The 26,404-nt window shown below is 43.4% G+C and overlaps 1 protein-coding gene across 1 annotated transcript in view; it reads left to right on the top strand.

The window, feature by feature from the left end:
• The window catches only part of plxnb3 (plexin B3), a 100,970-nt gene that overhangs the window by 17,182 nt on the left and 57,384 nt on the right, over positions 1–26,404 (top strand). The window contains exon 2 of the mRNA XM_085345660.1: positions 13,295–13,370. The gene's annotated coding sequence lies outside the window, so the exon portion shown is untranslated. The remainder of the gene's footprint in view (positions 1–13,294; positions 13,371–26,404) is intronic.

Below are 26,404 nucleotides of genomic sequence, written 5' to 3'. Positions count from 1 at the left end.
TAATATTTAGATATTTATAAATATTTACCAAGCCCAACTGTGCTTAGCTCCCGAGATCAGACGAAATTGGGCGTGCTCAGGGTGGTATGGCTGCAAGCCATGGGGTGGCTGTAGCTCAGGACGTAGACCCTGAATCCTCCCTTAGTTATGCTGCAATAGACGTAGGCTGCCGGGGATTCCCATGATGCATTGAGTTTTTCCTTTCCAGTCACCTTTCTCACTCACTATGTATTAATAGACCTCTCTGCATTGAATCATATCTGTTATTAACCTCTGTCTCTCTTCCACAGCATGTCTTTCATCCTGTCTTCCTTCTCTCACCCCAACCGGTCGCAGCAGATGGCCCCGCCCCTCCCTGAGCCTGGTTCTGCTGGAGGTTTCTTCCTGTTAAAAGGGAGTTTTTCTTTCCCACTGTCGCCAAAGTGCTGCTCATAGGGGCTCATATGACTGTTGGGTTTTTCTCTGTATCTATGAAGCACCTTGAGGCGACTTTTGTTGTGATTTGGTGCTATATAAATAAAATTGAATTGAATTGAATTGAATAGATATGTCTGTGAAGGTTCTCAGTCATCCAGGTCTTCGTAGGCTAAGGAGCTTGGAAAAAGACGCTTTTCTTTCCAAGCTCCTTAGACCTCAGGAGGTAGAGCAGGCCACCTACTGATTGGAAGGTTGGTGGTTTGATCCCTGGCTCCTCCAGTCTGCAATGTCAAGTATCCTTGGGCAAGATACTAACCCCAAGTTGCTCTCTGATGCATCCATCGGAGTGTGAATGTAGTTAGAAAGCACTCAGTTTAGAGAAAGTGCTGGTGAGAATGGATGTGTTTGGATGGATGAATGTGGCATGTTGTATAGAGCGCTTTGAGTACTCTGGGAGAAAAAGCGCTATATAAGTATCAGTCCATTTACCATTTAGATATTTAACTGCTCTCCTCTGGGTTTCTCTGTTTCTTTTCTTTTTCTGTGGCTTCCCGTGTCGTGAATTATACTTCAGCAGGAAATTATGCTTACATGACCCGAAACGCCTTTTAAACCTACATCATAACCTCACACGTAACCCAACGTGCACCTCCTGAGAAATGTAATTACATGCTGGAACAATTTTCATGGTTAAGAGGGATTTCTGGTTGTGTCGTAAGTTAAGGCTTAGATTACCTGCAGAAGTGTAAATCAAACTTCAGTCTGGGTCTCAGTATGTGTGTGTTTTAGTTCCTGTTTTATTTTTTATCATATCTTGCGTGCTTCATATTGAGTTTTACTTCCCTTGTCTCGTTTATCCTGATTTGTTGCAGCTGTCTTCCCCGGTGTTTCCCATCTTCCTCGTCTCATATGTCTCATTGTCATCGATTGTTCACACCTGCATGTCTACCCTCACCTGTGGCTTGTGGCTGTTTCTTGATTAGCCCTCATGTGTATAAATAGTCGTGTCATCCCCTGCTACATGATTTTACTTTAGTACATTTTATTATTTTGTGGACTTTTATAAGCCAAAAAATGGTTTTCCTTTTGTTAATAAGTATGCCCCCCCCCCCCCCCCCCAAAAAAAGTTCAAAACATAACCCACAACAAAATGGCATAAATAAAGCAGTACAACACAATAAAAAAAACCACACACACACATTATAACAAAGGTAAATAGCTCATTAAGGAAAAATACACACACAAAAGGAACTCAATGAAGTACAAAACAAAATAAAGTAAGAATAGAAAGTACATTACCTTTAAGTAAAGTTACTTAAAAAGTTAAAAAAAATACAATAAAGCATGTAAAATGTCTCAAAAATGTTTTAGGAGGGATTTCAAGTCATCATATTTAAAAAAATTAAAAACAAAAAATTTAAAAATAGATTTGGTTTGAAGAAAGAAAACCAGGCATGAGAGAGGAAAAACAAGCAAATTTTTAGAAAATATGAAATATTTGGCTGCCATACATAGATATAAACATTTCCAACAACTGATATTATGAAACTGAGAGAGAGCATGATCACAAATAGAAATAATAACAGAAACTCACTCTGTCTAAAAAAGTTCATTTGGATTTGGTGCATGGTGTCCTGTCCGGGGAATATCACGCTGAAGTCCCTTCACATTCAAGCTGTAATATCTGTGAAACCATTCACCTGATTGGGCCAAAGAATATTGAGGGCTTCGAATCTGAGAAGCTGTAAATAAAACATCAGTCGCTTTGCTGCAAACCTGTGGTTTCTACAGGCCTCCAAATCTGCTGTCTGTGGTCGGACATCCAAATATTTTACAGAATTCAAGCATCCATCATCCACTCCAGAGTGTCCATATTCATCGAAACACGGTACCAGATATTTACCCTAAAACATTTCAAGGACCTAGTTCAGGTAGTTTTGTGGATAATGGAATTTTAAAATGCCCCCTCAAATCCCTGAAATGTCCTTAAAGCAAAAAAATGAAAAGTTTTACAAAATATTTCTACAGAAACACGTCTTATAAAAGATCCACATCTCTACGTATCCAGCAGCTCTGCAGCTTTGGAGACAAACAGCTGTCAGAACTGTTAGATTTATTTTCTTGTCATTAAACTGCATCGTGTAACTGAATTTAGAATATCTGTTGTTGACAGTTTACAGTCCGATTGTGCTTGTCTGTGATTATAACTTAAATGAAGATCAGACCACATTTAAAATTACGGTAATTTTAAAGGGTTTGCAAACGTTTTCTGGCGACTGAATAATGGTGGTCCCTGTAGCCCCCTGGCACTTTAATCAGGGACCCCCTGGGAGTTCGGGGCCCCTCAGGGCTTTAATCGGGCCTGCTATACAGAGAGAGCTGTTTTTGTTGTCGTTGAACATCTCTGTGTGTCAAACCGTCTCTGGACACGACTCGAGGAACCTCGCGGCCTGCTGGGTGTTCCAGCATATTCGGGACTGATGAAGTGAACTTTACTGAAAACAGGATCTTCACAGCAGCACGCTGAATAGTTTTTATTGAAACTCCAGGCTTTGACACTGTCTCTTTATTTAAATGAGCTCTGCAGACAAAGACCGCCTGAACAAAAGGATGTGAATTTAAATGAACTTTATTGAAAGACTCGGGGTGAACAGTGTTAATGAACAGTCAGGCTTCAACAGGGAGCCTTTATTTAAACAAAGTCTGTGAACAAAGGGGAACAAAATGACAGGACGAAAAAATGAGCTCTTTGGAAAAGCTTTATTGACAGCACGCGGTGTTTACAGTCTTATCGCTGTGTAAAGTTACTGGGGCGAGGCAGCGGAAATGTTAGAACTATAAGCTATATTTAAAGCAGCGATAACAAACCATGAAATGATTTTACTCTAAACGTCAAGGCGTCCAACAACGACTCGATTGTCTCAGCTCTGTGATTAGTCTTTGAGTTTGAAGGTTGGAGCTGATTCGCCACGAGTCTGTTATCACAGTGACTGTTTGAAAGACCTCGCTGACCCTGGATCAGCCTGTAATGATGCACTCGGTTGTTACATTGTATATTTAGAGGGACAGAGCGAGCTTCATGAGACGGTGACTAACAGGATAGTTTGTCCCAATGAGACACTGCTTCACTCTGATACTGTCAGGATACACACCGTGTGTTTGTGTTACTTTGTGTGTGTGTGTGTGTGTGTGTGCTTACTGTGACTGTATCCTGCTGTGTTTAATGAAGGAGGAAGTTCCTGTTCTGTGGTACAATGAGCTGTTTTTACTGTCTCTGTGTTTCCATTTCCTCCCCTTGTGCTGCTCTTCCTTCCTTTTCCCCTCTATTCTTGGCTCTTTCTGTCCATCTGTCTGTATCATTCTGTCTGTCTGAGGCAATATTTTATCAAAACAGCACAAAATCATACATTCAAGGAAATGTCACATGTGCGGATTATAGTATCCTCCATTTTTTTTTAAGACTATTTGATTTTGATATTCAGAAAAAAAACATCCAAAAATTGTCTTGTAATAAAAACAAACTGATCTCAGTGGTTGGATTGACTCATCCATCCACTGGAGGTATTGATTCATTGATCTGTTTCTATGTGGTTCTTGTTATTTAACAGCTGCTGATTCCCAGTTTGACTCTCTAGTCAACCTTGGATTGTTCTGTTTGCCATGTTACAGAAGCGTTTTCAGGACTTGTGCTGCTATTTATTTTAACATCACGTAGTTTGAGCCTCTGAGTGTCTCAGAAGTTTTTTCTCTGACTATATTTGTCTCACCTTTTAGCTGAGATGCAGTTTTGCTGTCTTCTGTGATGGATGAAAGTCTCCTGTACTTTAAAGTGTGTTAGGGGAACTTTGGGCCCTCATGCTCTACCTTGGGTAGATGGGCTGTTGCATTGAATGCCAGTTTTTTTTAATCCATCCATCCTTCCTTCCTACCTGGGATTGGGTCGTGGGGGCAGCAGCTCAAACCCAGACTTCCCTTTCCTCCACCTCCTCCTCGGGAGAACATCGAGGTGTTCCCAGGCCAGCCAAGAGATGTAATCTCTCCAGCGTGTCCTGGGTCTCCAGGTATTCAGTCAGGGATTGGTCCGCCAGATCCTCCTTACTTGACTGCCTTCTGACACACACTATCGACCCTCTTTACCAGGACAGCCCTACCAGGCTGTCCTGGTAAATATTACACTTAATGTGTGCTGTTCCTCTAAATGTTGGGCTCAAAATTATATTTTAAATATTGGATTTTTATACGTTACACCCGTACTTTACATGCCGTTGTACTCTTCATTTAAATGTTGGACTGTTCCTTTTAATGGCCTCTATCAGTGTTCAGATTACAGACTGAAATAATGTGGTGTCACTGCCTCACACTGAAGATTATACAGTCTGTATGTGTGTGTGTGTGTGTGTGTGTGTGTATAATTGGTATCTTGGAGTGCAGCTGTCTTCATTCACCAGCATCTGTTACACCCCCAACTTAGAAACACACACACACACACACACACACACACACACACACACACACACACACACACACCAGGACATTAAATCATTCCTTCAGTTTGAGTGCACACATTCAGAGCTGCAGACGACATAAGCAGCACGTGAATGTAACAAAGGCAGTAATGAATAAGTGAGAGTAGTGGTGCACGTGTGGCGGCATCGCAGGTGTGTTTCATGTTTGGAGTTTAGATTGTTGCCGTACGTATTTACAACCACATTTGCTTTAGGCTGCTGTGTAACATGTAAACAAAGAGCAGAATGACGCTGTAGTGGAAGGTGAAGGTGTGAGAGTGCAGGTATGGATCACATGACAACACACGGCGTAAACACAGCTTGAAACTGACCTTTCATGAGTTTCCAACCTGAAACAGAGACTTCTGTGCAAAAAACCTGCATCAAAAAGATGTTGCATACAAGGCTGACTCTATGTGTGTGTGCGCGCATGTGTGTGTGTGTTCCATATATGCAGATTATAGTTCTATAATGTCTCAGTTTGCAGAGTTACAACCATCAGATTAACTCCACAGATTAGTGTTTGAAGGCAGGCTGCCTAATCTACTGACTGCGTGTGTGTGTGTGTGTGTTTCAGGGGCAGGTTTAATGGGGATTTAAAGGACTGGTGGCCTATTTGGAAGCTTCGGTTTAATTTTTTTTGTGCACCAAAAATAAAAATTGAATGCCGAGTTTGGTTCAGTTTCGCAGATCAGATAGAAGCAGCAGAAAGTAGAGGAGCACTCGCTTCCACAGCAGGTGCCCTATTTCACAGTTTTAGTGAAAGAAATGTAGCTCTGCACACAGATTTTATGGATTATGTCTTCAGCCATGTGCTACATCTCCAAATTTTCATGAAATTCTGCCTCGTTTTGTGTAATCCTGCAAAACAAAACAAATTTGAACCTGTAAGAAGAACAACAAGATATCAAACTCTGAAACAAGCTTTTATTTAAAGTAATATTTTAGCAATAATTTAGATTCCTGAATGGATAGTTACATTTCTAGAAGAATATTCTTGCTTACTTTCCCCTCTATATGTAGCACGAGTGTTCGTAAATATGAATTTGTGAGTAAACTAATGCAGTGGCAGCACCACTGCATTAGTTTGGTTTGGTGGTTTGAACTCTTGCCTCACAGGAAGTGGGTCCAAATCTTTCGTCCTCCACTGAAAACACCAACTTACTGCTGCCGTTCGTGGTCGAGGACACGTGCACAAGGTTAAATAAAGAAAAAGAGAAAAAGAATTTTATTTTGAAGTCGCACAGCTTCTGAGTTGTTTGATGCAAACGTATTTATCCCTGCCACGCACACACACATGCACAGTGTTGTGATCTCAATCAGCAGTGGCACAGAATCTCCTCCTCTCATCTGGAGCCCTGCGCAGGCAGTCAGCCTGATAACTATCGAGGAGCGAGAAGAGCAAAGGAGGAGGAGTTGTTTTAATTAAAATGAATTAATTCATCATTGATGTGAACATTTAACAAAAAACTCATGCAGACAACGCACAAAGTGGTGCACAAACATTCACCAGAGTGCGGGAAATGAAGCAGAGGATGCTTACAATTTTACATGATGGGCAAGAGTAGGCATATCGAGCCAAACACACACAATCGTGTTTTCATGTCTTTGTGGGGACATCTAATTGACATAATGCTTTCCCTAACCCTTGCCATCAAAAATTAATGCTTAACCATAACGTAACTGTAACCTTGACCCTAAAACCACATTTTGAGCCTCAAAAGCACCTTCAAACTTGCAGGGGGCGGGGTTTTGTCCCCATAAGGGTTGTTGGTCCCCACATAAATATGTAAACATGTACAGACACACACACAGAGCACTTTCAAGCACGGAAATGTTTCTCGCTTTAAGCTCTCATATCAGTGCATCAAGTTTCCCTCTCTTTAATTGATTAATATTTTTTAGCTGCACCAGAGTCTTCTGCAGGAGGTCCGGGTGGATGGAGGATAAACAGGAGGAGGTCAAGTGGAGCTGCGTACGCTCAAAGGCAGAAGTGTTCATTGTTTTTGTGACGTTTGTTAAATAGTGCATGCACGCCATCCACTTTCATAGATCTTTGGTGTCAAGTCTTTGGTGAATTAGTCACTGGCGGAAATGAAAACAGAAAGGAAACAGCTAAATTTGACCTAATGTGAAACCGAGACTCACTGAAGAAGTTTACAGATCCAAAAATGTAGTGACAAGTAAAAGTGATGAAAATGCAGTTACACGCATGTGTAGCTAGAAGAAGTGTTCAAGCATGGTCTGATATGTGTGTGTAAGGTTCAATGTTTGCATGCTGATTAACCACACATCAGTAATAAGCGGTTAGACATTGTGGTCACGGTTGAATTGCATTTTCCTCAAAATGTGCTCACAGCTGCTTCTCAGCTCTACAGAGGCACCTTTGTCACAGAATACCAGCGTGTCAGTGACGAGCCTGCAGCCTGTTGTTCCCACATTAAAGCACATCTGAGCTGTTAGTTATGAAAATATTTGCAGATGAGTCTCCGTTAGCTGATGATGCAACGCTCAGAAACACTGTCAGTCAGTCAGGGTCGGGGCTCCCGCGGCGCCCCTTCCTAACATTCTCTGGGTCTGGCTCCTCATTTCCCTGCAGAGTTACACGACTTACAACATCTCAACCACCCCCTCTTGTTAATGAGATGAGCTCCACATCTGCAAGTTTAATCCAAACCTGAGAAACCTTCAGCACGGAGTCTTATAAACTGTTGAACCGGTTTGTCCAGTTTATTTAGAGAAGTGTGTGAGCAGGAGGACTCTGACCCAAACTGCCTGATGAAAGATCCGACAGTTTACAGACACGCTGCTGCTTTATCTCAGATCTGCTGTCTGCTACAGAGGGCTGCACATGAAACGCGCGAGGCTTCGAGACAAGATACAAGAAACGCAGGAGGATTCGAAAACAGAGACGCAGGGAGATAAAAGATAAGAAGATAAAACGAAGAGATTAAACACTAGAATAAAAATCACAGAACAGTGGAAGATCTAAATAAACCAAAGGCACCGACGCAGAATGAAAGTCTGGTTCTGGTGAAGAGCCAGGGTCGGTCCTCTCATCCAGGATGAGGTTTCTCATCAGCTGCTCTCTTCTCCTCCGCTTGCTTGAAAGTTTAGAGGTGTGAACGAGGATGTTTGTCAGTTTCTGAAAGGCAGAGATTTTGTAGAAATGTGTGATTTTCACAGTAATGAGCCCTTGTGGTTTTCTCAGAGGTGATAGTGGTCAGAGCGAGGTGACAATTTTCAAGCATCACAAGTTGAAAATGTGACAGCTGCATTGTCAGAGTTTTTCTGAGTATTGCTCAGCCACTGCCTTCATATTAGACATAAAAGAAGAAGTCTGGGAGTCGTAATGAAGCATATCTGCTGACCTCATGGAGACGGGTATCGCGTTTCATTATAATTATTATAGAATATATATATAGAGAGAAATGTGTCCTTATGCTTTAATTCAGCTACACCTGATCAGCAGGAAACATAAATGCATACAGGAGAACAACCACAGGGAAGACGAGAGAAGTAAAATGTAAGACACGGCAGGTAAAGTGGAAATTCAAAATCCACTTTTTAAAAATCCAGGCAGCCGTCATGGACATAGAGGCAGCCAGTGAAAAGAAAGAACTCGGGCATAAAATTAATTTTAAAAAGAGAGAAATCAGACACAAAGAGCACAACAGGGATGGTAGGAACTGCTGACCACTGTTCTTCAAATGTTACACACACACACACACACACACACACACACACACACACACACACACACACGTATCTATATCTAAGGACAATGATTGGCTGATTGGACTGAAGTGCAAAGTGAGCAGGAACAAACAAATCTGGTGCAATGACATACTTTACCTGGATGGGTCGTTTCGGCCCTGAGTAGTGCTTGCAGATGTAACTTTCTGCATTAGCAGGAAATAGACAACAACCCTTTGATCAGATGAGGATTTTAGCAGCAACATTTGTAAAGTCAACCCGAAGCTATAAAAATGCATCTATACCCACCGATTTAGCAGGTCTCCTACTGTGATGATGTGCTGTTCAATAATGATCAATATCACGGTGGAGCTTCAGCTGGACGGGCTGTTTCTGCCTGCTCGGCAGCTTCTTACAACCGACGCTATTTTTCTTTATCAATTAGTGCACCCTGGAGTTCATGTGGAGCCCATCTGTATACTCCAGGGCCATGAAGCAGTGAGGGAGGAGGATAGATGGGTTTATTTTGACACACCGTCATCTGTTCAAAGAAAGACTTCACCTTATCGGCTCCTCGGAAAAACTCCTGACAGATAAGAGTCCGCTTTAAGTTCATCAAGTTTTTATTCAGTGGATTTCCAGCATCAACAGATCAGCCTCTGTTAGTGAGTAACAAGGTGTCTTCGTCTGGATCACCTGTGGTGGTGAGGAGCACCGCAAGGATCTTTACTAGGTCCAGTTTCCTTCCTTGTATGAATTCTTTGGTTCCTATTTGTAGAAAGCCTCAGATCTTTCTGTTTTCATGGAGATGACACCCAGCTATACTTTAAGTTTTTTAAAATTAGTTTCCCTTTCACCACATTGTTGTTACTCTAACCATGATGAAACAGGTCTGCTAACCTCAACAGAGTGTTTATTTCTACCCAGAATGGATCTGTTCTCTAAACTGCAGCAGGTTATTTTTTTAGCCCCAAACCATCCATTTACCACAGCACTGTCACATAAGGAAGAGTTAATTACTGGTTTTAACGGTTTACCTCTTGCTGGTTTGCTGCAGCGGATCCCCTGAGAGTAATAAAACACCAATGTGGTGCATCAGGTTGGAGGACGTGTCAGTGGTTAATGAATAACATAATGCTTTCCTCTGGTTTCTGTGGCATTTTCAGATTGTTGTTTGGAGCTCAGCATGTGTGACGGTCGAGCTTCTTCTTTCTTTTGTGAAAATAAAACCCTTTACCGGAGTTAGCGGGCGAATCTGAGGCTACCACAGCAACAACCTGGGAAACCCTCCATTATTAAACATTACTGAACAGGTTGTTGTGTAGCTCCCCACCATATAACCCAGTATATACCAGTCTCCATGTGTGTTCTGGCTCGTTTGACTTTGGGGCTGTATAAAACTGTTTAAGTGGCAGGGAAAACCCTGGATTTTGACTTCCGTAAACTTCCTGCTGCTGAACACTGGGCTGAATGTGAACACTGGGCCGAGTGACGAAAGAGCTGATATTTTACTCTGACGGATGAATGCATGCATGAGTGAATAGCCTCTGTGTTTGTCGGAGACCTTCTGACCTCACTACGGGATCACTTCCTCTGACGCTGGTGCTGTTTGATATCGCTACCAGGCCGACTGTAAACCAGTCACATGTGCAGAGTAAGACGCCGACCTCGTGTAGAACCTGAAACGCCATCAGTCGGCATCTTCTGCTCTTTTAGCCTCTTTCAGCTCCTGTTTTTGGTTTACTATTAGAACCCAGAGACATGATCTGAAAACCTCTTTAGCCTGCCTGAACTGCAAAATCCACATTCACAACAAATACGTAATGTTGCCTTTCAGAGAGATATTTCAGCTTTAATTGCACCACTTTTAATTAAACAGACTATAAACTGTGTTTATTATCCCACTGTATTTAATGACAGTGTGAAAACAGATTTAATTGTTATAGTAGCAAAGCTGCAGACAATTATGAGCTGATTCTGCAGCTCTGCTCTTTACAGCGAGTCATCCCTTTGTTCAGCTGTCCAGCTACAACTGTACAGCTCTGCCTCACTCTTGGCGGTGTTTTATGGAGAAACGTCTATAAAAAGCCACATGCAGCAAACAACTGACAGACAGAGACGAGCTGCTGAATATAATGGAGACTTTAGTATTCTGCAAAAAACAAAACAGAAATGTAAGTTTCCTTGAAGTATAAAAATTAGCATAAAAGAGCATTAAGTATGAAAGTGTGTGCACGAAAAAGAAAAATTGCAATCCAAACAAACAGCCAACAAAAAGGCTCGATATGGAGCCTCGTATGAACAATAAACTGTGTGAAATAAAAGTTAATGATCCTCCAGGCTGGATTATTTGTCTTTAAAGTCGCCTCCGTTCAGGAGTTTATATCACAAAACAAAGAAAATTCCTCACATTGTCGACAGTAATCCTTAAAGCGTGACTTTACAAGCTGCTGAGTCTTAAAATAGAACATCTGTCTCTGACTTCAGCTCAGCTTAAGGACGAACATCTTCAAAGAAAAACGCGAAAACATGAATAAGACATGAACTCTCCAAAAAATTAACTTCATGTACGCTTCCTGTTGTTAAAATCTGAAACAAACGGACTCTTAAGATCAGATTTTATTGCTGTAAGAGGGAGTGAAGGCTGGATTTATCAGCAGCGAGGACACTGATCCTCAAAAAGAGACAATGACAACACAAACACACGGAGGGGTCGTAATCCCTGGTTTTTGTCTTCAAGGTCACCGAATGCCTCAGCTGGCTCTGCGCTGTCGGTCGTCCTTCATTCTTTTTAAAACGCCTGACAGCGACAGACCGAAGCTGCTTTAGTGCTTCAGCGTTTGTGACCTGATGACTGTGTTTGATTAACAGGGGGCGGAGCCGCAGGCTGTGTTCATTAAAGGACAGGTTCAGTTTTTAAAGTCAGTCTTAAATTGACTGCGAAGGGTTGGAGGTGGGAGGTTTTTCCTCGGCCTGTTCACACACATGTAGATATTAACCTCAGCTGAAGATGCCAAAATACTTATGACACTCACACTTATGATTCACTTAGAGGGCAAGTATTGGTGAGCAGCTGTCAGAGAATCTCCCTTTTCCCAGTTTGGATTAAACTGGTGAAGCATCCAGTCTCAAAGAGAAGTTCTCAGTGCACTTTAGCCCAAGTCCTCTTTAAATGTGCTGATGTCAGATCTCGGGTGTGTGCAGGTTAATAAGCGAGAAGCGGCTGTATTGACGAGGACAGATGAGCAGGAGCAGCTCGGTCTATAGATCATCAATCAATAGCTGCGGTGATTGATTAGCTGTACACTCCACGTAGCTCATTAACTCATTATAGGCTCCGGCAGGCAAACAGGAAGTGATTCATTGCTTGACCTCACAGTTGGCCTTGAAGGCAGATGGCTGATGAAGAGCCAATAAAGGAGTAATCCACCCAAAACACGAGACTGTGGGCACACGGCCAGGAGATGCAGGAGACACTTTGACAGGGTGAACACGCCTGTTTCCATGGTTTCCTAGCTCGAATGATGACAGAAACCTTTAGGGACTTTAGACCCTCAGGGGCCCGCAGCCGCTGTCTGCTTTGCCCCGATGACAGCTCTGACATCTCAGACTGCGGACGGGGAAATGTCTGTGATTACACATGAAAATAATGCCGAAACCATTGATTTATCAGGGAGCCGATCAATAATTCATCTGCGGTGCTGACAATTGTTATTGATTAACACCTGAACCCCGGGGGTCAGATAAACCTGCTGGATGTGAGAGTTTGTCAACATGTTGACCAAGAGAAAAAAAGCCTTCTGCCTCAAGTTGAATGAAACTTCATTTCACTAACAGAGACGGATACTCATAGACTGTATATGAAAGATGGATGCAGCCACTGTGACGTCACCAACTGCTTTCTGAAAGCCTCAAATCCTTTTTTTATGAAAGAAAGCTGCCTGCTTGTTTATCCCTCTCTCTGACCCTAGTAGGACCATAGTTTTCAAAAATGAACTTTGTGTTTTATCTAGTATTATGTGACACTTGCGCCCATAAAGTCAATTTTACTGAGGCCAAAGAGCGCGGGAGCCCAGGAGCAGTTTCCCTTCTATACAACTGGAAGTCTTCTTTCAACCAGAGGAGTCGCCCCCTGCTGGTCATAAAATAATACAAGTTTAAGGAACTGAGTTCAATTTTCAGACTGTTTAACACCTGTTTATATGTTTCTTCTAGTGCGATCGTTCCATCCGTCGGGCTGCACGGTGTCAACGCGTCAGGGCAGTTAGCTTGTTAACGCGTTAGTGCCGTCCAATCCCACTCATGGAGCGATCCACGCTAACTTGATAACTGAGATTTGGGGCGTTAATGCAGTAATGGCATTAACGTCATTTTAAAGAGATTAACGCTGACAGCACTAGTTTCTACTGTTTTATCACCTGTTTTACTCCACACAGGGCCAAAACTTTAAAAAATTAGCATCATGTTGTATTCAATAAGACTTTAAAGTAAAGGCTGAGTCCATAAACGCAGAATTGTGTTTGCAGAGCTTATAAATCAGGTGAGTCATTTTCCCATAGACTTCCATACAAACTGATCTGATTTGAAGCCAGAGAGGTCACTCCCGGCCGTTAGAAGAAAAGTTGGGATTAATGCACTTCACATCTGTGCTGATGTACATCTTTGTGTTCCTCCAGAACGTCCTCCTGATGAAGAAGGTTCCTCTTCCTCACAGCTCAGTTTCTACATCACAGCAGCAGGTTGCCTCAACAGGTTGGTGCGGCTCTAATCTCTGTCTTCTGATAAGTCCGGATGTCCTCACCGGTGACCTCACAGGCAGCTGCCACATGGCTCCTGATGATGTCATCATTCTTGAACATCACTGAGACTAAACGCTTGCCCCGTAGAGTTGCCTTTGTGTGATATTCTGCTGCTTATTGTGTCTGTATTGCATTTCACACCTGAAGCCTTGAACCTTTCTCAACTGACGGAGCTGCACGTGAGAACGAGTTGGACGTTAAACAGTCTCTAACCTGCCAGCTCCCTGCTACAAAGTCCATGTGATGCTTGATTGTGCCCATGTGAGAGTACCGCAGCTAATTGTTCAGTTAATTCACAGCGAGTGAGTGGGCGTCGTGTGTGCTGCCTCTGCGCCCTCGCCTAAACCAAACGGATTAGAAACGAGAACGAGTCGGAAGCGGACTATTTCCTGCTGCGCGCTGCACATTAGAAACGACAACTGTGGAATAAGTCCTGACCTGATTGTTCCGACGCCGAAGTTCACGTGTGAAAACGGCTTATTACAGTCGCTGGGAGTTCAGTGATAGATGGAGGATGCAGTGATCTAATTAGTTGGTACAGAGAATCTGCAGATTCAGGATCAGTGACCCAAAGATCATCAGAGAGAGTTACTGCAACAGAAGAGCCATTGTTACCAGGGCGCCTCTCTCTCTGTGTTCCTGTGTCTCTCTCCCTCTCGTAGGGTAGTCAATCGCGTGATTAATCAAACTTTTGCGTGATCAGGTTTCAGCTGCCTTGCTGTTGAAATGAGTTTCTGCAGATTACAGACAGGAAAATTCAGACAGATGACTTTAATAAAAGAAACATTTCTACGGCCATAAATTCACCCAAAATTAAATTCCACATTCAGCTGTGTCATAAGAACATATTTTTCATTTCCGTCTCCTGTCTCTCATACAGCTATATCTGTATCCATATCTATAAACACAGATGTATTTCCCGTCATGTGTTAGTTTGCGTTAACCTAATTTATTTCACTGATTGTTAAACGAAACGACCCCGAAGATAAATAAAGCTGAATTAGATTTTTTGATTTTTATCTGGGACACGTCGCCTCGCTGCATCGCACACACACATTTCCCCCCAATTACTGCGTGTCACCTTTCACCTCCTCCTCCCCTCCCCCCTCATTCATTACTCCGCCTGGTTGGTTCGTCTCTGTACAAGCTGCTTTTCACGCTCTCTAAACCTGCCCCCTTCTCTCACCCCCACCTCCCCCTTCATCACGTACCTCTCCCCTCCTCCCGCTCCTCCTCGACCCATCCTCCGCCCCCTTTAAAGCCTCTTCACTCGTCCTTCATCTTTTGTTTCTACTGCAAAGCCTTACCTGGGAAAAAAACACACGCACCCCGAAATATCATATCTTATCTCATGCCGAAGTCTCGAGGAGGGCTGCGCTGTGAAGTTTGACATAGCCAGCCTTCTTTTGTGTTGGCTGCCTATACAAAACCTAAAACTCCAATCAGAGATAATGGGTATCACATCAGCGGTTATCAACTTTCTTTGTTACCCCAGGCTTTCTTCCTCAGGCTCACATAAAAGAGGGCTTTTGATGCATCAATTGACTCTTTGCACAGCAAATATCTACACTGGTGCAGAGAAAAGACGAGATAGCAGGATGCTGGCAGAAAATAGTTACCTCTGTAAATTCATATATGAATATATTTTTTCTATTATTCATTGGATTCAGTGATGCCGATCATGTCTAACGAGAAACTGCATGAAGGCCCTTTGAGTGCCTGCAGACTGATTCCCAGCAGTTAACAAAGCTCTAAAATTGTAGAAATATTTTCTAAAACTAGAAATATTTAAACATGCTCACAAGAAGTGCATTTAGCTGCTTTTAGCTGTAATAACAGCTGCAAATCAACACTAAACATGACATATATTTATGCTCTTTTTATTTTTTCCCCCCATTCTGACCTGCATGCATGCAAACTCCTGAGGGAATCCTGAGGGAAAAACAGGCTGCAGCCTCCTCGTGACTATGAAAAATCAGTGGTGACTGCACTGACGTTTTCGCAATTAGTTGTGGCGACCGCCTGGTTTATAAACAGGAGTGTGCAACATGCCCAAGACCTGGGCGAGCACTTGCACTAACACGTTGATTCTGCAGATTGGTTGGTGGGAGGCAACCTGACTCCAAACAATCAGACAGATTGATGAAAACTTGCAAATAAATGCAGACAGATTGCGAACATATTTGCAATCTATCTAGGCAAGGAAATCCCAAAAAGTTGATTCTGTTCATCTGGATGAACCGTTTTCAGTGGCAGAAACATACCTACGGGCCAGTGGACACTTTCAATGATGAAGATGTGCACTTTCTGGATGGGCGCGGAGTCAAGGAGGCCATTTACGTGAAAAGGGAAAGACCATCTCTGAATCAAGGAGGGAGCCTAAGAGGACCTCTTTCACCATCTTACAATGCTGTGATTGCAGCCATTCCCCAACACACTGTGAATGGTACTCATGGCCATTGATCAATGGTCATGGCAATTTGCATATTAGTGATCAAAAACCTGACCTCACAGTCCATTGTTCCCTCAGTGGTGCTAGTTTCAGTTATTGTGAAAATGTACTGTTTAAAAGATTGGGGAAACCTGCAGTCAGCTGAGACTGAAGACGTCACTCGGACGAGTGACGAAACGTTTCTCTGTCCAGATGAACAGAATCAACTTTTTGGGATTTCCTTGCCTGGATGATTGAGCATCTACATGGAACCACAGTAGGCCAGGTGTAAAGATCCCTTTATGAAATATTGAAAACTCTGACTTTAGTCTCACTGTACTTCAAGAATCTATTCACTTTTCTTCATGTCTACATCAGATGTTTTAGGATGCACGAGCAAGCAGCAGAAAGTAGCAAAGTTTTGAATTTCAAGTTAGCAAGTTTCAAGTTTGTTTTGTTCCCATGGGTGTTATCTCCACTGTGATTGGCTCAATTTATTTTTTATTTGTCCAGTTTATTAGCAAGATTGCTCAAGAAGTTGTGTGTGGGTGGATGGTATCCAGAGCTCGGCCCAACATCATGAACTTTTAGAGTTGTTTCAGACCGGGATCCAGAAGCAGGAATCTTGAAGGAAAAATTTAATATTTTTTTATCCCTCCTTTCATCCTTTGAGATGAAATATCTACTACTAACCCAAATATGATTCTGAATCGAGGGTGTAGAGAGACTTTCCAGCCTTGGTGGAGGTATGTGGTCTGTTGTTGTTTGTTGAACAGCTGCTGAAACTAATGGAAAAGCTGAGAACATGAGTGTGTGGCTCAGTGAGGACACAGTCCTGCAGTGGATTATTTAGAAAAAGAGAGCAGGCTATAATTGGTCGCATGTTTTATTTCCTTTGTGTGACTGGCAGTAAATTGTCGAGTGGACGGATTTTAAATGGCCTTTAAATAACGAGTGTTTGTTTGAGACGTTAATGCAGAAATATAAAATCACATCATGGACGCTGCTGCACCAGCTGGCCACACACACGGCCGTTCTCCTATCTTTGCGAGGACCCTCAGGCACACACTGCACTCCTGGGACACTCGGGCCCGGATTATACTGGGTTGCGGATGCACACACGGACAGCTGCAGGCACAACGGACGGGTGGTTGCTCTTATTATATGCACTTTCTGGTCTGCTTGGAGAACGCGTTACTTATATGCAGAGTTGGGTGGCGGCAATGCAGACAAGTCTACACAACAACAGCGACAATGTGAAGTTTGCAGACAACCGCACAAAAGCCCGATGACTTAATTTAGCCCACGAGTGCGGAAAGTGTGACGCTTTTGTAACCCTGAGCGTAAACCTGCTTCTGCTCCACGGATCTGAACCCTGAGCGGCCCTTTGAGGCCCGTCCCAGAGTGAGGCCTGAACAAAATGTCCCCACAAAGATAGATAGTAGCTAATCCTGGGGTACGGCTGTGTGTGTTTCTCTTTGTGTGTTTGATTGATGTGATCGGTGTGTGTGTGTTCAGTAGTGCGTGTGACCCTAAGTATGCGTGTGTGATTAATATTACATGAGGGCTCCTGATGAGAGGTGGACAAACACTCCCAGCTGAGCTCTAACACACACACACACACACACACACACACACACACACACACACACACACATGAATGAATGCATGAGTATATCGTCTCACACACACACACACACACTGAGTAACTTGAGGTCACACACATGTTTTACCAGCAGAGTGTGTGTCACAGATAAGATGACGGCGATAACAGACACACACACACTCGCGCACGCACCAAGTCTTCACGCTGTCTTCACATCACATTAAACAGTCGGTGGTTACCATGACGACCTGAACACTTTGGGATTCTCACCTGCTGTGACCTGTCAGCTGTGAACCAATCAGGCGACAGAAAACAGAAACTTTCACTCACCTTAGCAGAGACGTTTAGTGTCGAGCCCGAGCCAATCTGATAACGTGAGTCTGCTCGTTGCTCTGCTGCTGGATTTCATTTCTGTGTGGGACAAAAAACCTGACAAAGGAAGAGCAAAGAAGAGCAAACAACATCAAAAAGACATGAATAAGACCGACCTCGGTCCGGAGCAGGGAAATGACGAGCACCTGCTGCAATTTGAAGACTGTGAGAACATGTAGGAGACTAAGCAGCTGGTTCCCATCATGCACTGTGGCTCGCAGTGGGATTGCTGGGCCGCCCACAGCAGCAGCTGATGGAGGAGAATCAAAGAGACGCGTCGGCTGTGGGACATCCTCAGAGAGACGTCCTCAGAGGGACTCTGCTTTCTCTGTGAGACGCTTCATTTCGCTGCAGAGGAGGTTTTACTGAAGAAGGCGGCGTTCCCCAAGCACGCGAAATCTGAGCCCCGAGCCTGTTAATTATGACTCAAATATCTCATAACATCTATAACACGGACAGATAACGTCCGGATGCCTGCTTTGACAGGAAGTGGCTCCAGCGTTGTCAGATTTTGGCAGCTGTATCCTGTAATCCTGCAGGTAAATTGGTTTTGATTTGTTTCCAGTTGTGAAAAGGCAGTTTTCAGACTGTCAGCGAAACATGAGGCCAACATCCTCAATCAGAGAACTGCAGGTTATATGTAAGCAGAACAGGAAGTTTATCTTATACCTACCACACTCTACAAGACTTTGAAAAGACTTGCTATGGTCTGGGAAATTGTCATGTCTAAAGATAATGTGTCGGTTTTTAGTCAGAGAGAAGGCCAAGTCGGAAAAATGTACATTAATATTAGAGAAATCTGAATTTATCAGTCATTCAAGAAAAGAAAAAGACTTTTTTATGCTCACTCTACACCTAACCATCAAAATGAGCTTCCACAAAACTGTCAGGATTTTAATGCCACGATGGAAATTTGTCTGAGACACTAAAAGTGCTTGAAAAGTTTGGTGCGAGGCAGGCATTAGTGTTAGAAATGAGAACGTATACCTCACATTGAGGCGCGCACACAGCATGTTTAGATTCTGTGTTACTTCCACTTCCTGAGGATGTCATTGTGTCTGATCTCTATCCAAAATAAACCACGAGAAACCCACAGAAAGTTCTGACTCTGCCTGAGAACCTTTTAGTATTTAAGTTTTCTTCAGCATCAAAGTGAACAGAGATAGATGTCTGAAGATTCACGATGCACTTCAGATAGCAGCTGCTCGGCTTTCATGCGAGAAAAAGTCGCTTCTGTTCAATTAAAGCAGTTCATGAGAAAACGTGAACTAAAAAAAACAGACCAGGAGAAGCTCATCAATAATCAGTCAAATATCTGGAACACTTATTTATATAAAGTGTGTGATTCCACTGGGTTTGGTTGAGATTAGTCCGAATTGATTTAGCAGCAGATTCTCCCCAGTCCTGCTCTGTTTGCATTTTCACTTCATTTAAACTAACACAAAGTTTTGACTAAACAAGTATAATGTAATAATTTCCCACTGCATATACTGGTGGCTGTTTGTTCCGGTTCCAACAGCAGGAACTGCCTTTGAAGAGCCTCTTTTACTGCTATTTTCGGGGCAGAACAAACAGCCTACTCTGGGGTAGGTACTTCTCTGGGCACAGAAAACTGCTGGGTGGAGGTCGACTTGGAGAAAACGATGACAAGAAGCACCAAATGTATTAGCGGTAGCATTCGTCTCCTCTTCCACTTGACTATCGACAACATAAAACTCATCATTTAGGTGGATGCAACAAACAGCAATGATGCAACTGCATCACAAAGCTGTTGCAAAATCATTTCATCATCAGTTCGATCTGATGGATCCTACTGCACAGCAGTGGAAGCATAAAGTCTAAAAGGGTCGGTTAGAGAGCAGCAGACCTCCAGGCTGAAAAGGAAACCAACACGGAAGTGGAAAAAAGAAGCTGCAGTTCCTCCAATGACCACTTGAGGCTGTTTCTAAAACCAATTAAACCCCCATAGACCCCCGTGTTAACGCTTCCGTAAAGGAGTTGTCATGTGTGCTACTGTGGGGTCTTTACCTTACAGTATAAAGCGCTTTGAGGCCAACTGTTGTGTTGATTTGCTGCTATTTAACAGTCCAACTTTCCTGCAGTGCAAAGGCACCCTCACAAAGATGGATCAGTGCCTTTCTACTCAACGTGAGCACTCAAAGTGCTTCCTACTACACGTCTCATTCTCCCAATCGCACAACTCCATGCCTGAACACTTTTTCATCCATGCACACACCCCAATAGATGCACTGGGGACATCTCAGGGTTTGGTATCTTACCCGAGGATACTTCAACATGTGGACCGGGGTAGCCGGAGTAGCTTAACCACACGAGCCACAGCCGTCTCGATAACCGCGTGCAAATAAAACTTAAACCACTTTAAAAATACTCAGAACTCTTGTTTGTGTGAGAAACGTTGAGCTTTGCTGGTCGGTTTCCTTTCAGGTGTAGCAATTATTTTTCATTCTCATAAACTCACATGCTTGTTGAATATGTGGAAGCGCCTGGTCTGATCGTGTAATAATAACAGAAGTTTGCAGGTGGTGCTGCAGTATGTTGGGGCTGGATTCATGGTTGGACTCCTTCAGCCCACAGCAGCTCACACAGTTGCAGGGGTGTGGCGACACTCTGATTTACTACCTCTCGCCCTCTCTTTCTCTAACTTCACGCTTCAACCTACCTATTAAATATTAATATAAGACCACGCCCCCTCAGACACCACCTAGAAGTGTGGCCGATAAGCCCCGCCCCTTTTATTCCCAGTGGGTCTCTCTCTCTCTCTTCCCCGCTCTCTCTCTCCCTGCTTCCTGTGAACGTCTCTCGCTCTCTCTCTCTCAGAACAATGTGTCGTTCACAATAATGGGATTACAGCCATCTAGCCGGCTGCTCTCCCTCCCTCCCTCTCTCTCTCTCCTGTCATCCCCTCTCTCTCTCCATCTGTCTGTTGGTAGTCCTGCGTCCTCCCTCTCTCCCCCTCTCTCTCGCCCGGTGTTCAGGCTCTTTCAGTTCTTGTCGCCTCTTTAATTTTAATTTTCTGGAGGAATGAAAGAAAAACGGACTGTTTCCTGAAAGAAGTAAGTGCCCGTTTCTCTCCCCCTCTCTCACTCCGTCCTCGCTGTGCGCTCCTCTCGCTCGTAGAGGAGGCTTTGATTGACAGCTGACTCTCCTTAATTGCGCCGTTATTTAATTAGTGGAGCAGGAATCAGATCAGTGGCACAGAGCCGTGGACTCTGACCGTCGCTTTCTCTCGCTGTGCGCAGAAGTTTCCCGCAGCTGTGTTTCTTTTGCTCTGAAATGTGTCGCTGACTGTTGAATTCTGTTTTCACGCTGGTTTTATTCCGTGGTAGTGCAGTCACGGCTTCAGTAAAGTGTTCAGAGTGATGAACTTCAGACATGTCAAACAAGAAAGAAAAGAAGCTACAAACGTGAAGCATCTCCCTGTAAACATCTTTTTGTGTCTTCCTCCTGCTGCTGGCAGTTTATTCAGCGCTGTGCGCATAAAGGTCGCAGCCGCTGTGTCAAGCTCTGTGACAAAGCTGCCGCTGTTTGAGGGCTTTATTCAATTAAGATGTGGAAGAATTTCCCACGAAAACCCTCCCCTCCACTTAAAAATGTGCCAACCCGAGGATGCACGAGTCCATGTAATGCTGAAATCTGTGTGCTTCTTTGCAGCAGAGACTCATGGTCATGTTCTGTGTCTGAAGTCTCATTTGGGACAAAAATGTTTGACGTGAAACAGATAAAAACTCACCGACAGTGAAATAAAATAGAAACAGTAGATCCTGCAGTTTGAAATGAAAAGTGTCCCCCGTGTGCAGTGATCGGTAACTTAACCCTTCATTATTGTGTCTGAGTTGTGTTGTTTCCTTTGAAAGCTGCTTGACAATGTACACTGTAGAAGAAGTGCGGCGGGTCTCCATCTATCCATCCATTCACCCATCTGTTAGCTCTGCCTGCTTTATCCTTTGGAGAGAGGCAGGGGGGCTGCAGCCTTTTGCAGCTGACATTAAGCGAGAGGTGGGGTTCACCCTGGACAGGTCACCGGTCGATCACAGGGCAAAAATGCAGCATTGCTGCAAAAGTACAACACTGTGCAGTAAAACCCTGGAAATCTTTATTCAGAACAAAATATTTTACAGTAAATTACAAGTAAAACATCAAATTCAGGATGAAGCAGCATTTCAAAGCAAGCAGAACCATCCCAGTCAAAAATGGACCCGCCCCAACCTGTTAGTACAAGTGTCACAGGATTTAAACGCAGTCAGTTTTACCTGAAACTGGACGTCTATGAACAGTCAGCTCAGTCTGATTCACACAGCGTCAAACACTGCTGTTGTTTCAAAGCCCCTGCCACTTCTCAAAGCAGTTTAGATTGAGTGAAACAGGCCCGTCACTCACAGCTCATCACATGTGGACACTTCTAAAGCATCACGTTAAACGCTCTTGGTGGCTGTCATCGTTTAACCTACATGACAAATGCTGCGAAGGGTTATATTTTAGCCCAAGCATTGAAAGCTGCAGCAACTTTTAAGTTTTAGTTCTGACGGCTGCGTTTGGGCTGCCGGTCATAACATATATATTTTTTAAATAGTGAGGGCAGAAAAACCAAAAAGCAACCAACACCCGTGGCATCTTGCGAGCATCGTCCCTCTCAGTGAGGAGTGTCCAAATGTAAGCCAGCGGTGCTTTCCAAAGCCTCAGAAAGTTTGTGTCTGATTCTCAGCAGTGAGTAAAAGTGAAACACATTTGTGGGTAAAAACAAGATCAAAACAAAAACATGCAAGCTATCCACTCCTGACAGGCAGAATTATGTCACACTCGCCCCTCTATGTGTGAACACCGCACAGTACAGGACGCACGGGGACGTGAACGCTGCTCCAAACCTGCTGAACAACAGCAAAGCTTCTCGTACCGTCTTATGAAGCGCTTTAATTAAACTGAACCAGCTCGTGACGTGGACCTGCAGGGCCCCGAGAGAGACACACAGAGCCGGACAATAAAACCTCGAGTTAATAACTGAATAAAACTGTCTGTTTCTCAAAGGATCCTTTAACATCTTTACAAATGAAGGTCAGTTAACCAGCTTTATGGGCTCATTAGACAATAACAGCCCCGCCCTGTGTGGCAAAAACAGCAGAAGCAATGAATCAAAGAATAATTAACCATATTGTCTGATCGGTCTTGTCACGTTCTTTGCTTGGGTGTGATTTTTGAGGCGAAAGGTTGCAGAGTTTGGCAGAATAATTAATTAAAGCTAATTAAGTTTTGATGATGTCGCCTGATTTGGGTGTTTAAAAAACTCATTTTTATCTTTTTATCTCATGAATAAAGTTTAATGAATTCTGATCAGTGAATGTACAATCCTTCTTTTCATGTGTGTGTGTTATGCTGTGTGAAACCCTCCTGTGTTTATATATTTCATTATTATTGATGCGTCAGTAATAAAGTAGCTGGAGGGGCAGATTTTAATAGCTCTACAGTGAAATCACATTTAAACTGCAGTTTAGTTTAATAAATCTTTATATTTTATTATCTCATTGTAGTTATTGTTTGTAAACTATTAGTTTGCACAGCAATAACTGAGAGCAGTGTGATGGGATAAATATTAAACGCGCTCTTTGAATGAAGTGCAGCGTTTTAATGCCCTTAATGAGTTTTCATGGTGGCTGAATGCGTCACAGCTGGAGATTCAGACTGGAAGCAGCAACAATTAATTGATTAAATGGGAAAATAATCTGCAGATTGTTTGCAGATGTTGAAGCGAACTCGCCGGAGTTCGGTTTTCTCTGCCGTCTGCAACACGCATGCACGACTGTCTGCAGCGTTTGCCTCGTCTGTCAGTTCAGACAGAGGCTGAACCATCAGGACATTTCAGTGAGTCACTGAGGAAACTTTGAGCTCCGCCAGGAAACACAGTCGAGTGCTCTGAAGGTGTGATGCTGCCGTTGCAGAAAAATTTCCTGCAGCATCAGAAATGTGTCATATCTGAAGTATTTGGGCTTCCTGTGTTAACAGAGTGACATTTCTCGGTATGTAACATGCTCTGTGGTTTGATCATCTCACTCCAATGTTCTAAGCACCTGTCACGAACCTGACCGCTTTGTGTCCACGTAAACGCGCCTGAAGTATCCAACCATTTCCAAGAATATAAAGTCTCACTAGTGAATCAGGTCATAGAGGAGGAAACATCCCAAGTTTCAGGAGACTTGGGTTCAAATCTGGTTTGGGACAGTTTTTTTTAAAGCTCGGTCTTCATCCGTGTCCTCTTGATCAGGTTAGGAAAACATCAGGCAGCCCTTTAAAAGGTTAAAAGCTTTTGAAAGCTTGAAAGCTGTTTGAAAGCTTTATTTCTGAGAATATGTCACGGGGCTAGGTTTGGATTAGAGCGGTGGTGTTTAAACTGGGAAGTGAAGACGCTGCAAGTTGTGTGCAAACAATTAGGTTAATAACACGAAGTGAAGATAAAGTGAATTTGATGTTTTTGGTGAGAGGGGGTCATAGCTCCTGCAAAAATAAAGGTGACGTGTATTTATATAAAGCTCTACTTGGATTTTTGTATGACTGATTAAGTGGAAAAACAAACAAAGCATGAGGTGTGATACAAGGACTATTTTCAGCACGCCAGAGGAAACCACAGGGTTAGCGATTAATTCTGTCCCATCTAAAGGTGGTGAAACTGAAGCACTTGTTACATGCACTCACATTGCTGCACAAACAACATGCAGAGCTGCCGTTTGTCAGTAAATCATCCAGGTTTGCAAAAAGAATTTAACTTGAGCCATTTTCACACATTAACCTTGTGGAGATCCCTCTTCTCACACGTAGCATGCAGTGGGACGCAGCCCACCTCTAATGCATGTTCATAGTATAAAAATGCTGGGAGCTGCTGGGATGGAGTGTGCAGGTCGTGTTGCACTCATTTACCTGTGTTATTCTCACACTGGTGCATTCAGGTGTGATGGGGAATGTGTGCTAGAGAATTGGCAGGTTGAGGACAATTTAACTTCTGCACTGACAGACTGTATGTGGTTCAGGTGATGGAGCAGCCTGGATGGAGGCAGACACCAGCCTTTAATAGGGAGTGCACTGGAATTAGTTCCACTGTTTGCACATCTGTGGCTTTGAACAACGCACGGTCTTTGTGCCAGCGAGCTGGCAGGTTACGTTTATGTTCTTTGTCCAGAGTAGTTTCGAGCTGAAGCACATGTTTGAACGACTGAATGCTGAGTTTGGATTTCTTTGCTCTCGACATACAGTTTAACGGATGTCGTCTCTGTAAATAACAAATTTGTTGGCTGCTGTCAGGTGACACAGCCAGCTGTTGCTTGGACGAGGGCACGTTCTAGGATGAATCTTTGACTAGCGGTGGCATGACAACCGAAAGGTCGTGTTAGTTATGCACGTATGAAAATATTATAAATATTTGTTCTTTTTGTACACTTTAGACTTAGTTTACAGACTCTCATTACCTCCGTGCACCTGTTCTATGAGTTTAATTATCTTGCCACAGATAGTATAGTAATATAATCTGAATTTGACTGACAGCTTTATTGCTTTTTTTTTTATAGCTGCAATAATGCCAAAACCATGATAATCATGAAGGGAAATCCTGATTCTGTTAGTGTCATTTTAAGCCAACAGAAACAGCCTGTTTCTGCCATGTTTTCTGATTCCCTTTTGCACTGTTTCAGCTGCGATTGGAGTCATTTTAATGACCTCGACCGCGTGGGTTCTTCGGTGGTTCTGTGGTGAATTTTCTCCACCTGCTGCTCGCCCGACCGGCCATCAGCCGCAGTGCATGGAAACGAGCATTCAGTCAGAATTTTCTTTTGAACGTTTTCTAGAAGTTCAGCTGATCTTTGGTGGAAGGCTAACCATCTGATGTGTCGGCCTGAATGTGTCGACGTGCGTCTCTGTGGGCGACCGCATCCAGTTTACATGTTAATGACTTGAATCGGTTCTCTGTAAGGGGACAGATCAACCAATCAGATCGGTGCTGTGGTCCACATGATGCTGCAGTACGGGCCTTTTGTTCTGTGGTTACCTGTTTGTGCTGAAGTCTGGCACCTGACATCTTTGCATTCCTGCTCTGAGACTCTGAGAGATGCAGATGTGTGCAGCACAGACGGTGACGGAGACATTTACTGTTTCATCGCTGACAGTCTCTGATCATTTTCTTCTGTTATGAATGAACCAAAGAGAAAAACAGCCCGAAGCAGCTGGATTCTGGCCGATGGTCGGCGCATTCGCCTGTGCTCTGGCAGCAAAGACCCAGTTTTTGATGAAACTCAGTGTTTGAAGCACATCTACCGATTACTTAAAGCAGAACTTTGAGTCTGTGGCTGCTGATACAAATTTCATTTTAAAGTGTTTGAGTCTCATTGAAAACAATTCAGTCTTTTCTCATGAACTTCTCTAACCTGAGTTCTGCTCACAAATGAAGCCAGTGCTTAAAAAGAGCTGCAGTTCCTCCAATGACCACTTGAGGCTGGCTCCAAAACTAAGTCCCTCCCCATAGACTCTAATGTTAAACTGCACAGCAGAAATAAACATTTACAGCCTGATACAAAAATGGTTT

The sequence above is a fragment of the Diplotaxodon limnothrissa genome, linkage group LG20, assembly GCF_057381915.1.
Source record: "Diplotaxodon limnothrissa isolate DT_005_m linkage group LG20, D_limnothrissa_male_GT1.1, whole genome shotgun sequence".
Classification (NCBI taxonomy): domain Eukaryota; kingdom Metazoa; phylum Chordata; class Actinopteri; order Cichliformes; family Cichlidae; genus Diplotaxodon; species Diplotaxodon limnothrissa.
Note: the sequence above shows the minus strand (reverse complement) of the source record. Positions and strands in the feature narration are given on the sequence as shown.